A 5,368-nucleotide genomic window follows, 5' to 3' on the forward strand; every position below is an offset into this window, starting at 1 on the left:
GTCCTTAGGATTTCTAGGGAAGGCTTAGACGAATTCATGAGCCTTAGGGGGTTTATATAGGTGTAAAGATTAGGGCTTTAGTCTTTATCCTAGTCGAATTCTAGGGCATTATCTCCTTAAATTCGTTCACCCTATATATAAGATAATCCTTACCTTATTTTGTAACTATCACATAATTACAATTCAGCCCCTCTAGTTTAATTAATTACACTTGATCACAAAATTAATTCTTAATTAATTATTGACCAATATTAATTAAAAAATATGATTTCTCCTTTAATATATTATTCTTATAACATATTAATAAATCATAATAACCTCTCTCTCTATTTATTTCTCCAATCAAGTTGCTTTGGTGAAGGCAACCCAAAAGGACCATGCACCATCGGGTCAAGTACATACCAAAATAGTTATGGACTTAGACACTAATCCAACAGTCTCCCACTTGGATAAGTCTAACAACTATTCTTCGTATGACTTCAGATCCTGATCTGCAATCGTAGCTTTCCAAAGCCGCTGTCAACTCTGATCATAACAGATACGCGTGTCCTTAGATAAGGGATCATATATTCCTCCATTCTAGATATCATATGAGATATGATTTCAAATCATTCTCTTTGTACTATATCTCGATTTCCGATTTATGACGACAGACTAATTGAACAAATCAAATTAGCCCTAGCCCGGCCGAGCATTTACGTTTGTCATCACTAAACCATCGAGGGGCCCAAAGATATCGCCTTTATCCTACTTTGAATAAAAGGAATGGATAAACTTTGATACAATTCTCACTTGCACTCACGCACCGAATCACACACAACAATATGTTTTATAACACCAAGTTACTAGTGCGTTTACATATTATCAACGTGCAACCGATTCGCAAGATACAACTCACACATCTCGGTTTCAAGAATATAAGATGTTATCGTCTCACCAATCACTCGTGATACAATTCATGGAGTGATCCAAGTGAGCGTGGGTTTAATCCAATGCTCAAATCATATTCATAAGCACTCATGAACATTGCAGCAAACATTTGCTTATGTCTAATGCTCTTTAGACAATCCACACACCAATTCACGACAGTCTTCATTCATACTTACTTCCAACATATGAACGATTGTGGCCCATTTGAATAATTCGATTATTCTTAATAAACTCAATTATTCTGGAAGTCAAAACATGCAAATGTGAAACACAAGAATAATACTAATCCCATATGGCCTCAAACCTTTGAGTATAAATAAAACGCCTTTTATTTATCACCATATTGATTACTCATTATTTGTCGTTTCGGGTAATCAACTTCTTACTTGAATTATTACACTTGTCCCATGCTCCTAGCATGCACACAATGTTTTCCTATGGTTCTTACTTTGTGAAATATATCACATTGAACACATTTCCAATCATTCTCATTTCACAACTCCAAATCCATTTTTCATAGGTTTAAGAATATCAAATTCTTGCCACTTATAGAATATGCTAGATTCTATCATTTTATGAAACTTACCCTTTCGTAATGCCAATGCACCAAAGTCACATAGACTATTGCCAATGATATTACAAAGTCTTCTATCGGAGATTGTTACAATACAATTCCTTAGATATGATGTCTCTCACTCAAAGTACATTCCTTTGAACATCCTTTTGCATAAAAGTTTCTAATCTAGTCATAGATTTTTAATATTCAATTCCCAATATGGATACATTTCCATATTTTCCATATGACAACTCATTCTTAATAGAATCTCATCTATTCGTAATGATGTCGATATGGTCCATCCAATATGGACACATTTCCATATTTTCCACATGACAACTCATTCTTAATAGAATCTTTTCTATTCATAATAATGTCGATATGGTCCATCCAATACCATGCTTCCAACTACTCACAAGCGACCAATCCTCGTCGAACTTTGGATTGTCCTTTGATAGTTGTTTAATTATTTTAGTCAAAACCGATTCTAGTCCTTTTTCCCTCTAAATGCGCTAGACATTTGGAAAAATTTAGAATGGTCAATCATTAAAGCATTTGCAATCGATCCTATACCCGAAGCGTATGGGACACGACACATAATGTTTTATTTGCTATGTTCTCAAAATTCGAATTGTGAAGAGGAATGCCGTAATCATAATCGAAATTTTAAGAACACACTATATACCCTTGCTAAATTTATTAACATTTCTCAACCTAAACCTGTAGATTTGTAATGAAGCATAATATTCTCTCCCTTAATTATAGCAAAACAACTATTCCTTCCTTACAACTTTGCAAAGAATGACTCTTGTTTTCTATAATTAATATTGTCAACTTGTAATACGTGCCTTAATGATCATACAATCATAACATTTATGCTCCCACTATCATGATGATTATTATAAAACATGCTCCCATTAGCTTCGACATGTATTCATAAACATCTTAACTTCTAGAAAGACAATACTTATTGAATTTCTTAAGTTCATGTTTCTAATACTTAGTGCTTTGATAATCTTTTATCAAGGCTTCTTGAACTTATACATCGTTGCCTTCGATAGTTCATATGTGTGTCTAAACAATTAAGACTAATTGCCAAACCTCACAATTCAAATTATGGAAAGGGATACCGTAACCATAATCGAATTCGAGAATGCAATTTTACAATCACTATCTTCTTAAAATCTTTCTTAGTGAAAGCATTTCCTCACAATCATTTTCATGAAGGAGGAAATCTTATGACACTTAGATTTAAACGGTGTATGTGTTCCTATCCATGTGAATTTGTTAAAACCAAAGTTTACGACAAATTCAAACTCATATGGACCGAACTTTCTTAATCTTGATTTCTTGCCTTATGGTAGCACAGCTGCCCACCATGTCTTCCAAGTAGTTAAGCAGCTCACCCTTTCCTATCAATGTACCTTTCATTGATTTAGGTTCTTTGCCTTTTATGCGTTTAAAATGAGAACTCATAGAACTCTCATGCATAATTAACTCGATTGGATTGGCACAGAACCAAAATAATGTCATCACGATAGGTTGTAAACCTAAACTCGTGTGCTAGTGATGATCGATAAGGTTTATTTGATTTGTTCTTGAAACCTTTCAAGGCCATTAAGACTCCCACTGACTCCTTGACATATAAGATTCTCTTGTCAATAACCATTTCTTGACAAATAAATATTCAAGAGTTAGTGTAGCTTTTATCAAAACACTTCATAAATTGGTCCTAGTTGGTCTTTGTCTTATCCAAGACATCACAACTTACCACATTTAATGAATGTTATAAACCTTCTTAATACTTTTCACTCATGGTCACAATCTTAACTTTAAGACTTGTTATTGGAATGAAGTATGATTGACTTCTTGATTTAACCATTTTTTTCAATTCTTGATTCCTCTTCTTAAACATACAATTGTACTAAGACTCACTTAGAGGATCAATTGAGATATGGTTCTTAATCATTAAGACTTATCATAAAGTATAAAAGCTACTCTCCCTTCTTTTTAGAATGGAGAAACTTTTACCTTTCTGCCTACTTGATTCTTCTTATTCGTTCTGCTATTTATTTGAACTTTTTCAATCAATTCAGAATTACACTTAATCATATTTACTAAACCTTTAATAAATCATGATGAATATCATTGTTACTTTTATGGTGGATTTGATCAACACGCAACTTTGTGTACTCGATCTCCTAGTCCTTCACTTGACACCTTGTCAACGAATTAGTCTAATTTCCAAATAAGATTTTCTCATTCATCGTGCAACCATGTTGCATGATTCCAAATTTCTGTCCAATTGAAACTTGGGCGATGAGAAACTCTCCCTATTTGATAAATTCTGGACTTTCCATAAATAACATAATAAGAACCAAATCCATTATTGCTAATAATAGAAACATTTTAACATCAATTTTTCATACACGCCATTGTAAGGATAAATAAATAAAATTTAAAATCAAAATTTATTTTATTGCGGAAAAATTTGTCCTTACAATGCAACTCATTGAAAAACTTATGCTAATACATCTTTCTTAGCAATCTAATTCTAACTCTAAGTAGTATCTCAAGAATCTAATCTTCGAGAAATGTCATCGAAATCCTTTCTTTCACGGTTAGATTTTGCTCACTTCTTCCCTTAAGCTTCCTTTCTTTTCTTCGATCCTACATAACATCAATTGTAATCTTATCACATTATGTATTAAGAATCTAGAATAGAAGCTTAAAAGAGTTAGTCAATGGATTTTACCTAAAGCAAAACCATACGTTTTGACTTTCCCATCTCTTAGATCTCTTAGGTAAATAGGGCAACTTCGTCTCCAATGCCTCTTCTCTTGGCAATAAAAGCAAATTGACTCTTTTGGACCAACACATGGAACTACTTCAGACATCGCCTTTCTCTTATGATCAAACTTTTCGATCATTGCATGTCTTTCATTGCCATTGTCTATATCCATAGAGGTCTTGAAGGCAGATTCACCAATCAAATTTGCTTTTCTATTGCGCCAAACCATTACTGATTCAGCAGCAATAAGCATATAGGTGAGATCTATAAGCGTCACGTCGTAGTTCATCATATAGTACTCTCTTACGAACTCACTATATGAGTTGGGAAGTGACTGAAGAACCCAATCAACAGCCATTTCCTCACAGACAACGGATCCCAACATTCTCAGTCTATCAATGTGCGACTTCATCCCTAGGACGTGTGCACGCACCGACTTTCCTTCTTTATGTTTACTTGCCAAAAGGGCTTGAGTGATCTTGAACTTTTCAAGCCTTTGAACTTGTGGGTTAGGGAGAATAATTGGAGGAGGAGGAGGAAGTGAAGTATGATCTCTTGTTCCTCGATCGAATCGTGGAATATCATCTTCATGTGGAATGCTTGTTCCACGGGATTTGAGAAGACCATAGTTGTCAAACTTTGACATCTACAAAACGGGAGAAAACGAATTCAAGTTAGTTGATAGATAGAGTCCTTAGTAAATCACCCAAATGAAATAATAAGGCTATGACCCAACACAATATTCTACAAATCGGGAGAGGGATGCCGTAACCCAAATTGCAGAACATTTGAAGGTAAGTGAATGACGATTCACTGATTTCCACCATGAAAAACGAAAAAGAAAATTAAGTTTTAAATCTATGAAAACTCCTAGATCCTTTGAGATTCATTGAACTTTCAATGGCATGTTTAAATCTCGATATGCCCCTCTTGTTTGTGACTGGGATGCCGAGGATCACAAAGCGGGTGTGAATAACCATGCAAACTTACATGGTGCCATCACATGTTATAGTCACCTATTCGATGTGCCGGTAAACCACGCACGCTCCACCGAACTATGACAAACATTGAGTCACCCTTTGCTACCTTTG

The sequence above is a fragment of the Lactuca serriola genome, chromosome 3, assembly GCF_051521515.1.
Source record: "Lactuca serriola cultivar US96UC23 chromosome 3, Lser_US96UC23_V15, whole genome shotgun sequence".
Classification (NCBI taxonomy): Eukaryota; Viridiplantae; Streptophyta; class Magnoliopsida; order Asterales; family Asteraceae; genus Lactuca; species Lactuca serriola.